Genomic DNA, 12,652 nt, shown 5'->3' with positions numbered 1-12,652 from the left:
TAATTTGTTAACATTACCTTGTTTAGGAAAAGAGTACACTTTCTAGTTAAATTTACGTCTGTCATTTCCTATTCTCGTAGTTTTGCTGAACTTTCGGGTCGGGTTTCTTGAACCAGTCAAAGAATAACCTCTTCTTGAGAAGAATAACCCTGCAACGGCAAAATCATCGACACAAATCAATATTAATTAACTACTCTCTATAAAACACAAGTAATAGAATAATTTAGGTCTATGATGAAAATGCCGTTCGGTGACGGACTGCGACAAACTAAAAGTGACCCGACCATTCATCTGCCTTTACGATATGTGACGAAATTATTTGCGGAGTCTGGTTAGCTTGTTTATATGTATTGTTGAATCAAAATAGACGTTCGCGTGATGTATTATATATGGTAATACACTTGACCATCAATAGCAATCCTATTGATGGTCAAGTGTTCTGCTCTTTTTTTGTCAAACTATGAATTATCCACTCAACTGACGAAGTACTGAATCTGTCAGGACCGTTTACGTATAAACATTTCCCTTTGTGAAGAGAAAATATAGTACAACAATACGCTAGTAGTAGATGCGCGGTAAGTTTTTCTTGTCTGCTAATCTTACGGGCACACCCATATTGTACAGGTTAGAGAGCATAGACACACAAAGCTATAGCGCGCTGGTGACTACGTTACTCTGGTGATCATTTTGGCATTTCTTATAATCGGTCTAAATTCTAGCTTTTTCTGTTTGATACCCCATCACCCCGGAACAACCGAATAAACATCGTTGCCATTGTTTAGCTTCGCCAGCAAATTTCGAATTACATTAAGGAACTATAAAACTACTCACAATGGGCGACATTCAGTTTCGTTGACCTACCCAAAACTTATATCTGGTCTCTGTCGACTCATTACGTTTTTAGCTGAACTTCGAAATATTTCGATATCGAAGAGTTGGACATCTTTAATAATTGATAGAAAAATAACTCATTATAAGGTTCCAATAACCACAACAAATTCGATATCTATTTCGCTATTCCAATTCTTCTAATAAGTAAAGCCGTTTTAAATCACTCGTTCGGTTAGTATTATATCGTTCAGTGTTGAGATCTACATAGGGCCTGTAGCTTCGATCTCTATCTAATCGCCAGTAACTTTTCATGCTTGATTTAGCGCCATTCAAAATTAAGAGTAATAATCTATGTAGAAAACGTATAGGAATTATTAGATATTCAACTATTTTCCTAAGGGATCGTCTCGTTTCATAGCGTAGCTTGCCCGAACAATTATGCTGATCGATCTTCCAAGAATGAAGACCTCGCTAAGTGTGCGGGACTGGATTACCGATACGGATTCGTTTGATCTTCATCATCAAAGCCCATTGCAGCTCTTTTCATCATCAGGCTCTTTTGTACATCTGCTGCTAGCTATTGCAGCGTCACCCATCCTGGTAGGAGAAACTTAAATTACCAGTTCGAATACGTTTGACCCACGTCATCGAGACCCATTACGGTCGATTCACTTATAACTAGGTGTTTTAGGCCCTACTATCCATCTGAGTCTAACTATTGCAATGGTGTCTCTTTTAGTAAAAGAAGATTTAATGGAAATGATTCGTCCGTCACTTATTTCCCCATTGGAGAGTTCTCCTAATCGATGTTGGAATACGTGTTTTCACTGCACTAAGCAGCGCTGTTTCCGTCTGTTCTATTGCTTTTTAGAGCAGCTGTGATTACCATAAAAAAGGAAATTTCCTTTTAAGAATGTCAGACTAAGGGTTGAAGGCGAACTTAAAGGAACACGAAAATTGTCATATCACCAGATTCAGGATCCATTGACAGCCTAAAATTAAGTCAAACTTGTTGGATTAGCTAAGAAATCATTTGAAGTTGTCTTTAGAATCAGGTATGCACCATTGGTAAATACCTAGATTTAACAAACCATTGCACTCATCCGCCTAATGATCGCGCTATTGACTCATCCTTCTAAGCGGCTTTTTATATATTATATTATACATTAGTACTTTCTAGAACACGTTGTGTGTCCACTTTTGTTTGGATTTTTGAGACAAAAAAGGGTGGGCAATTTCTGCTTCCTTGCTATCTATCTACTGTAGCCGATCGTAGCTTTACCTGAAACTAGGTCCTTATCTCTCCTTTTTAATAAAGCCAAATAGATTAAGTATAACTTACATCGTTCTACATCCCTTCAGTCGTCGCAGGCATTTCATCTACCCTAGCCTAGCCTACGCATAAAACACGAATTTTGAGTTGAAAATATACTTTTGCATTTTTCTTGTTATTTCTGTAGATGTATTGATTTATTTATCGTTTTCTTTGCCTTTAGTTAACAATTGTTGCTATTTTCTCGCTTTTCAGGTGTTAACTTTTCCTTGCAGATCCCTTGCTTAATTAAATTTTGCCTCATTCAGATATAGTCGTTTATATAATTAAAAAAAAAAGTTCTACAATGTATAAGTTTTTTAAATTATTTTCTCATGTTAAAGATATATATTACGGAATTATCAGATCCCCGATGTTACTCTGGAATTAAATATCTACTTGTGCTGCAGCGTTAGAGAATAACACTGATGGCAGATTTGATAATTTCGTATCCAATAGCTGTCACCGTCATGATGCTGATAATTGGTGTCAACCAGGACGCCTTCAAGACTCAAGATTGACAGTGATCTCTATACTGAGACACTGGCAGGCACTTTATCATAAAAAGTGCCTGTCAGTGTATACGTCAAGCGAGCTAAAACTGCGATAGCTTTTATGTCTAAATAAGTGGTGAAAATAAACCCGGTAATTGTATACTGATAATGCATTTGAGGCACTAGTTAGAAGACTGGTAACATTTCTAGGATTGGTTTGTTCGATTTACTGTTAATAATTGTATTATACTAAATGGTATATGTGGACTGAATTCTGGATCATTCCCTTTCGCTTACTAAGATCTCCGAGGATAGAGGATTCAGGATAACATAAAATGTATGTTCCAGGCCATATTCTTTAAGCAAATGATTTCCGATACCAATAACTGAATTGCGAAGCTCAGTTTAATATCATACGGATACACACATGTATAAATATGTATAAATCGATATCATAATAGGACACCATCTGGTTTCCAACCTGCTCTGCAGTAACAGACATTTTTTTTTGTCCTTATATAACAGCCTCCCAATAGCCCTCTAGTTGTCAAACAGCAAAATTGATCAGGCGATTAAATCCAATCATACATAAGACAAGTAATGGTAGTGTACTTACTTACTTACTGATCTTGTCACGACTATTCCGGACTGGAAATTCAGCGAAATGCGTAAAGAGTTATTGAAAAGGCACCCGGTACAAACAGCAGCATGACCGATAAAAACCAGGGCTAAACAGATTGCACTAACGACAAAAACATCTGCCGCTATCTATTTAGTATATACATATTGCGAAATCAGGACACGTTTATTGATCTTCGTATTGTTATCCTTGATCAGATTGCTCTTTATAACCATATGTTGATATACAGCTCATTCAACTATCGCCGAAATAGCATTTCTAACCAAATGATTTTAAAGTTAATAATAAATAATGACAGCAGATAATGGGTTGCGTAGGGTCGGCATCATTTGAACGATGAAATGCAGCGATAATAGAGTCGTTGTATTGCCTTCAGGTTAGGTTAGGTTAGGTTAGGTTAGGTTAGGCCTTAAAGATGGGTAAAATTTCGGCAAAAGTTTGCTATTCGGAATTTGACTATGCTGAAGGCACACATGCTGGCCAAGCTTAAAAAAGTTTGTGGTCAAGGTGCGTTAACAGCCGAAAAAAGTTGCCATCAACTTCGATCTGGAAATTTTCAAGTGAAACGCGCTCGTTACTGCAGTAAAATTGCTCTAAAGTCAAGTAGGAATAGCCGTTACATAGCTGTAGCTAATACTTGAAGAATTAGACATATACCGCCAAGCGGCTTTGAACCATGTGAAGAACGCTAGCTATAAGAAGAGACTTAATATTTGGCCGCGATACGAATTCACGCAAAAGAACTTATCCAATCGTATTTTCACCTTAGAACTTTAGTAAGAGACGCAACGAAATTGGTCACCGGTGATGAAAAGTGATTCATACACGACAATGATGCGCAAGAAAGGATCGTGGTCCAAGTGATGAATTTCTGATAAAATCCAGATTGACCTCAGAGAAAGTACAAACTAACTTGCATTATCGAACTTCTACTACCAACAACGAAGAAGATCATAATGAACCAGAACGACTGGAGCTGGTGCATAGAAGGAGCGTCGCTTTCTATTATAAAAATGTCAAGTCACACATATTTTTAGCTATTCGGCAAAAATGAAGAAAGCTTGCATGGGATATATATATATATCCGTATCTTGTACAATCAGGCCATCGTTTGTTTCGATCTCTGCAACAGAACTATTTTGCAACAGAATATGTTTTGCAATGGTAAAACATTGCAAAAATCAATGTTTTAGCTTTTCGCCCAGAGACCGCAGAAGTTTTACGGTAATATTACCAGAGAGCTAACGAGAGATTGTCGACTAAATGGCGCATATCTAGGTTAGTTTTTAGGTTTTTTTTTTAGGCTAGTGTAGTTAGGTGTTTTAAGAAGTATGTGCTTAAATGTTGGGTTAAAAACGGTCGATAATTTTTCGACAACCAAATACGTGTATCGGTGGGTACCTATTCTATATTTACTCCTAGGTATTCCCGTCGCTGTTGCTATGTACAAATATGAGGTATGCAATGAACGAATTATGCTAATACCATATTACATTATGGTATAATATTATATATTCGGAATTTATCGGCAAGATGCAGAATTTAGTGAGGACGTCCTATATATATATATATATATATATAATTCCGAATCTTTCTTAAGAATTTACCTTTAAACCGCTATCTAAAAGCAGACGTTGTAGCGAATAGTTTTGCATGTACTATAAGCGTCATTCCTGATAATCACATCTATTCCATTCACCTCAACCATTGCCTCAATTTTGGACCTAAACCACCTATTATCGATATTACTAAGAGTTTAAGTCGTTAAAGTGTTCTAAATATATTATACATATATAAAAAAAAAAAAAGCGCAATTTAGAATTTTTTGTTCACTGCAGGTCAAAACTGCCAACTCTAAAAGGTGCAAAAGGGCATAAAAGGTCTAAAAAAAATTAAGCGTTAGAGTTTACCTGGACGACTTATTAGCAATAAGGTTTTTCCTCTTGCAAACAGCCGCTGGTACCTGCATCTAAGACTAACAAAGATGTCTTTTTTTGCATATTTTAATTAATACTAGACCTCACAGATCTAAACTCTGCCGAGGATCTCCCCCTTTGACTCTGAAAAATCGTTTTTAACCTTGTCGAAAACCGGCTGGAAACCGGTAACTATCGTAGATTTCGTAGAAAGATCGTAGATTTCAGGCAGGATTTAAATCTCGGTAAAGAGTTGTTCCTTGTGAAGAGATAACATATTATAGGTGGTGTCTTCGATTAGACTGCGGAAACGAAAATAGGGTTTTCCGCCATGATGAGTTTATAGCACGACAAATCTGATACAGTAACATATTCACGCAAGGTACTTTGCATCTCGGCAATTTGATGACTGAACACTTATTAATTCATATTTAATCTTTAACTGCGGGTTGGACCCTGAAAATTATCAATGAGAGCGGATGTATACGTTAATCATGCTAAGCCTGTGAGCTGCACTTGCTCGTCTATCAAAGATTGCCAATTTGTTGCGGTTACCTGCTATTCGAGTTAGGAAAATTTTGATATGAGTTAAAGTTGTCTTCTTGTCACGGCGCTGGCTACCGTGTCGCAGTTTATCTTCCGCAATGCCTTCGTGTCTGTAACAGTTGCTTCGAACTCGTCGGTCATATCTCCGATTCCAGGCATCGTCTGTTTTAAAACCAAAAAACTCGAAACTAATGCAAGACCCCCTTACATAAAACTGTCACAGTGCGAGCGACACATTAAAATGCTTCGGAATCAACTTCTGCATCTAGTTCAACGTGTGCTTGAACGCCCCCTTATGCACCCTGTTCACATACATATGTGTGCACTTGCGTTTTTATAGCTGCGAGCTGAGTTGAAAATGATGTTAGTAAATAGCAACTATTGAAGACGACAGTTCGATTAGGGAGGATACAACGATAGCTTCATTGACCCTGCTTACCTACAGGAACCCTAAACGTAACACTTAATCCACTTTCAGGCGACTAATGGTGCCCAAAATGAAGATTAACTTTCTATTTTTTCAGTTGAAGCTGAATGTTATTGCCGAGGCCAATTCACCGCATTTGAGAATTGGGAGATATTAATAGATTCTGAAGAAGTAGTCTTTGCTTTGACAATCTCCATTGATCACAAGGCTATCAAGCTTGAAGTAGATCGTGAAAAATTTTTGTTTTTCTCGTATTATAAATCAGTCGAAGTAAAAATGAAGTAGGTTTTTCACGCGCTTTTATACGAACGGCGATATGCCACAATGATAACAAGCTACAATTTATTAAACTACAGCCACAATTGCCAACTTTTTTGATTTTATCAAATTTCATATATATATATATATATAACTTATACCTTTGTAAATCCTAAAATAAGACAAAAAATAATCCTTTTTTTTTTTTTAGAACAAAAGCTTTTATATCCAAAGTTTGGCTCCGAAAGATCATCACCTCGTAGTTGATTTCCAAATTTCACACAAGGCTACGATATGTTAATTTCCTAGCAGACCTTGGAACATCATCAACTGGCTATCAAATGATTACGTATGTAGGATAGACGAACGAGAGTAACGCGTCAGAGTACCGAAATTAGCAAAGTTCTATTGATTCACGTGTGTGACGTGTATATCTAAACATCTTATATCGTTCAGATTTTATTTTGTTTCGTATGTCTAACGATAATCTTTCGTCGAAATTGCAAGGATAAGAGTTGTTCCTTTATTAAGACGCACATACACAGTGATATATAAATGTATATATATATATATATATGGTGGTAAATTATTTTCAACAAATCTCCTTTACTTTTTTAACACTTAATAACAACAACAACAACAACGACTATTTTTACAATAGTTTTCGCTAATGCGAATGGGTATTTCTACCTGTACTACATTTACAAAAACGGTAGTATAAGACGGGTAGAACTGCCGCCAATTGGTATCTTAACGAATAATAATAAAATCGGGGTGTCAATGAAAAATTACAACGGATCGATGTGTCGCGATTGTTGTATGGGGGTACGTAAGTCTTACATGCCGTGCGTTGTAATAGCTTAGCTATAGACAATTTATCAGGCACCCATCATGGCGATGTGCGTCTATCTCTATGTCTAGACGTTTCGACGCATACGAAAAAAAAAAAAAACTAGTAAATTTTTTAACTTGTGTACAATTTAATGGCTTATTAAATTTTCAACCTTGTAAAATACGTTTAAGGTGATGAGTCCGCATTCAAATAGTGCATTATCTGATTTTGATTAACGAAAAATAACTTTGCAAAGCGGACGCAAACGTTTGTAGCCTGGTTAGTGAGAAATACGTGATAACGAAGGTCTAAGATAGCGCTCTCAGCTCACCGGAAACGATAGCAGGATAATCCCATCTGTCGCACGGATCAGCTTCAAAGATCAGCTGCAGCCGCGGACCGAGTCCGCCGATCAAGTCGCATTGAGTTAGAGATTTTGCGTATATACAGATTTTACAAGCCCTGTAAAAGGATGAATTTATCGCACCGTTAGAGAATGTAATCTGTGCAGGAAAGCAAGAGTGAAATGCGAGGGGGAGTCGGAAACGTTGACTGAAGTTCTTCACTGCTGACGATAGGAGGTGCATATACTTACTAGGTTAGATCTGGTAGTAATGTTTGTACTAGTTGCATCTGTTCTGATACGTTAATTCAGTACAAATAGTGGATACATATGCACTGTGCAGTTCCACAGAGCTGTGACTCGACGCTTCACGGGTATCAAAGGGCTGAACCGGTGCTTTTGCGCAAGAACAAAATCACTTCAGAATATATATCATTAATAAATGGTAAAAATAACCATATAGATATATTTTCTGAATCAATACGTTTGGGGATTCAAAAAAACTTTACATTGTGACGAGAGACATCGAGATTGTGATGAGAAATACAGTTTCTTATGTATCAATCAAGAACTGTAAAATTCGAAATATCAAAATCATATGACAGTAAACGGCAATGGTTGACAATATGTTATTTTGAATAAGATGGCAGCTAGACAACTGCCTCGCGACTTCTTTGCCAGCTTAACCCGAAACAAAAAATGTTCGATAATTTTTTTTTACATAGATCAGACCTAATTGCTAAAATTCTTGACACATACACATAGATATTGCATCATCGTATAGTATCGAGGTGTGAGCTAATACGTTAACTGAATGCGATAGGACAAAATAGCGAGATTTGAGTACAATACGCATCCAGTAATACTCTATTATAGACCCAAATATTGAAATCGGCAAGAAATTTCATTCCTTAACATGTCCTTATCTAATGCGTTTACGAGTTTATAGTACAGCCTTGCCGTAAGTGACCAGGGTGTGGGAAGAACGATACAGAATAATTTTTGAACGCAAAAAAATACAAGTTACAGGTGGATTACACACAATATAGACATTTTTACCAAAAAGGGCCCAGGCCATGATTTTCTGGTCCTAAAAAATTCTAGAATTTACTTCACCGATTTTTCGTATTCGAATTCGTTCGACGAAGAGTTGAAAGCCGGTACGGTATATATATATGTATATATATATATATATACGTATATATATATAGAAATTGTATGCTTGTCTAAACCACACGTTAACAAGTATAAATCGAATTTTACCCTTGCCTTACTTTTGTTTATAAATCAACTCACCGGACATCTTTGTTCTGTTCATTAAATAGAATAATGCTGACTATTTACTCTAAGGTCTGACCTATGTAATTAAATACTATATCTGATGACTTTGTCTAGAAGTCGGTATTTTTAATTAATAATAATAATAATAATATAATTAATATTAGAGTACACTGATGTAGAACATCCGCTAAGAATGTATTCAGTAACATGTATATTCAGTTGGAAAAACTTGTCGGAACAATAAATTTTTTTTTTTTTACTGTCCTTTGTATCAAGTTATCTGTTGGATAAAAAGTTGTCGGAAAGCAGCGATCAAGGCCGCCCAGGATCTCATACGATTATTGCTAAAACGAAAATCATGACGAAAAGAAGTATAGCTTATTTTGCCTAAAACGGAACTCAAAACAAGAAGAATTAGATACGCAAAGTTATAACTCTCTCTCTCTCTCTCTCATATACACAGCTTTTGTGCGCACGCACATAACAGCACCCGTCTTACTGAACAAAACAAATTCATGTTTCTACGAGTGGGCAGTAACGTTCATTACGGATTTGTGTGACTGCCAACGCTGATTATTCACGTTGTGCTTTATATAATCTCTTAAGGACAATCCAAAGCCCAGCGTTTATTGCTTTATATGTCCCTGGCCACGGTATTGCGTACTGTCGATCGTCAATGGCATCATTGGAAAAAAGCGAGTATTATAATGAGCAGAACCTATGGCCTAATAATACGCGAGTGATGAGCTAGTAGCTATAATAACGCCCGCTATTGTATTGCTACAGACCCAATCATTGCCCACGATTATCGGTATGCTTTCCATCATTGTATGTGGCCTCGTGCATGATCTTAATGACAACGCTGGCACCCTGTAGTACGATCCATAAATGACCCAACAGCGAATTACTAAAACATCGGCAAAATGAAATAGAGCGACCGCGGCGGCGTAAACTGAACGCGCATAGAATCGATGTAAGATGGCGGCAGTGACGGCACGATAAGTGAATATGGCTCACACACGCACACCGATAGCATCGCTGCATGGATGCACGCGTTAATCGTGCCTCAAGTTGATCTAGGTCATTTATGTGTCTATCTCAATAGATATTGTTATACTCTTCAAGATTTGTCCTATGATTGGGAATGGTGCGGAAAACTAGCTATTAGTAGTAACGCAAATGACAAGCGGATATATTGTGGCAAACAAAAAAAATTCTTTGCTTAATAGTTGCATTGATCTGCATAGCTTGAAATTAAATGAAAAATTACTAATATAAGAAGGATTTGCTTTGCCTTGAAAGATCTGCTAGGAATTTTGAGGGCCCCTGTAAATGAATTCTGTATTTTCGCCAAAGCCGCTTTTCATCAAAGTTTGAATAAATCAGGGTAATCATTCAATTAACCTTTAGCTTTATTACATATAAAACAAATATAAATGTTCTATCTTTAATTGGGAGGTGTTTTTTTTTTTTATTAGACCAAGTTAACTTCACTTTGTGATGATAATAGAAAAAAGGCTATCCCACGGAGGTAGCATTACTTTAATGAAAACCCTAAATTTCGCATGATAAGCGCCGATAATTTGTACGACTTACAGCATCACTGTTTCTACTGTATAACTTATACCGTACAAATTAACTGACATATCAGAGTGTACAAGCTGGGTTTCAGGATGGATGCAGCCTAAGCACATCTAGACACATTAATCTAAACAGGTCATATCAATCGATAAAATTCGATAATAGGCCTACTTTAACACTTTAATTTAAATAAATCCTTGTGAGCACAGAGGTGTTCCTTGAAACGTATTTCATAAAGCGTATATACCGCTGTGGCAAAATTGGTAATGTCGTTATGCAATGTTTGTGGTACAAAGTCACATCAAGCGAGGTTCCAGAACAACGAAAGGCACAGTCCTAGTTGGAAAAAAGGGGGCGCTCTTTATTCTAGTTTTAAGCATAATGTAAACTCGTTATTCAAGACAGATAAGAATTTACCCGCTAACAGCGGCTACGTATCATCTAATCGACCCAAAACTAACTGTTGCACACATTTGTCGTAAATGTCTGCCCGAGCTACGCTGAAGAGTTGTCCACCTGCGCCCTGTTTGTACCTGGACTGTCTGATAGATTCCAACAACTGGCGATCGGGGGAAAAAAATATTTTATGCAGCAGACAGTAGAAAAAACGACGATTCCACCATTGACATGCTTCCGTTTGTGTGAAATGATAAGTCACACTGTAAAACCATTATAACAGCTCTTGTGCAATTTCCGAAAGCTGGACAAGCTGGGTAAACACAAATATGTGTACTTAAGAAATGTATGTACTTAAGTAAACTAAGCGAGTAAACCTATATATATATATATATATATATACAGGTCGTATTTTTGCTGTGCGATTCGTGTACTCATGTTTTCATACACCCAACTAATCGCGAATTTAATGAAAATTAATGAAGAAAATGATCGTAGGAAGTATAACTGCTCGATTTAGATTAAAAGTACGTATGAACTCGTCTGATTTTACTTAGTTTCGCTAGATAACTTTGTGAAAAAGTTGACTCGTACTTTGTCTCAGAGAAAATGACAGCACTTAACTTCCTCTCTTATAAACAGGTAGGTTTCGTTTCATTATCTCGCTCGAATCGATAGTGTTTACTTTATAGGGAAAACCCAAAACCATTTAAAACGATAAATGATTTTTATTCCCCAAAAGCATTCTCATTTAACATAAATGTCAGGCACATACCTAGAAGTGAACCACCGGAGGGTACTTTGATGCTAGCAATTTGTGTGTGGAAGTCTTGGAACTATAACATCGACAAAAAGGCCGAAGAAATACAAAGTGCCTAAGATAGGTCATGGCCGCGGTGCGAAAATACAGTAAATCTGGGGTACACGCTTGATAGACGGGTTTCAATCGAACGACTTTACATTCTCCAGAACCTGAGGATAAGTATATACTGCTAGTCGCCCTTAGGGATATTTTGTACGCAATTGCGAATTATCAGCATGATCCAGAACGCGGGAACGCGGTTTGGGTGCGGGAGGTTTTACACTAAGCTGATCTAAAGGGATACGGAAAGAACGTTCTAGTGACTTGATTTGTTTCCAGGTCTAACAGGGCTCCTAGTTTCAATGTCTGGCTATTAAGCTAAACGCTTGTTCCACGATTAGGTAAACATTTGAACAGTACCAGACAAGAAAACCATGTTATTTCAACGGAAATGTGCATTTAAGCATTGCGCGTCATTTCCACCCTCATTGGCAGAAGGAAATTGCGTAGATTGAGGTAAAAGGTCTAAGTTTAATCCGACAGCGACACGGATCGCCCACAAGCGCCTTGCTGTGACTCGAGTGACGGCAGAGCTGACCGCGTTTAGCTTGAGAGGACAGTAGGGTTCTTTTGAGTTATATTGGTATTCTTTTCAAGCCATTGTTTTCATCGGCAGAGTACAGGATCAGCAAAGTCCTTTATTTTATGCCTCGCTTGCTTAACTTTAACATATGAGTTTCTGTTGAATAGAGCAAGGCTCCTGAAAATAGGTCAGGAAATATTCTGTTAAAATGTCTGATATTCGCTTTTTCAGCCGTAACATTTGTTTGACAATAATCGAATTTGTCTAGGCGATCTCAGATAGCATGAAACATGTATAATGTAGATGCTGATTCCAATGATAACAATTAAGACCGTAAGGTATCCAAGAATATCGATTGTGCCAAATTCGTTTGATACATATCGATATCTTACGGTTAACCAGTATAACAT

General features: G+C 37.1%; 1 protein-coding gene and 1 long non-coding RNA gene across 4 annotated transcripts in view; one reads left to right on the top strand and one right to left on the bottom strand.

The window, feature by feature from the left end:
* The window catches only part of LOC111266928 (prolactin-releasing peptide receptor), a 102,937-nt gene that overhangs the window by 25,493 nt on the left and 64,792 nt on the right, over nt 1–12,652 (top strand). The window lies entirely within an intron of this gene.
* LOC111266932 (uncharacterized) overlaps nt 1–12,652 on the bottom strand; it is a 37,003-nt gene that overhangs the window by 18,221 nt on the left and 6,130 nt on the right. For 2 of the 3 annotated variants that reach the window (XR_002684329.2, XR_002684328.2), the window contains exons 2-3: nt 7,588–7,718; nt 18–149 (exon numbers count right to left, since the gene is read on the bottom strand). This is a non-coding gene — a long non-coding RNA (uncharacterized LOC111266932). Of the gene's footprint in view, nt 1–17; nt 150–6,632; nt 7,719–12,652 lie in introns of those variants that run through there. The other variant, XR_015313602.1, reaches the window with a different exon arrangement.

The sequence above is a fragment of the Varroa jacobsoni genome, unplaced genomic scaffold, assembly GCF_002532875.2.
Source record: "Varroa jacobsoni isolate VJ856 unplaced genomic scaffold, vjacob_1.0 scaffold_1129, whole genome shotgun sequence".
Lineage (NCBI taxonomy): Eukaryota > Metazoa > Arthropoda > Arachnida > Mesostigmata > Varroidae > Varroa > Varroa jacobsoni.
The sequence above is the reverse complement of the archived record's forward strand: the minus strand, read 5'-3'. Positions and strand labels throughout refer to the sequence as shown.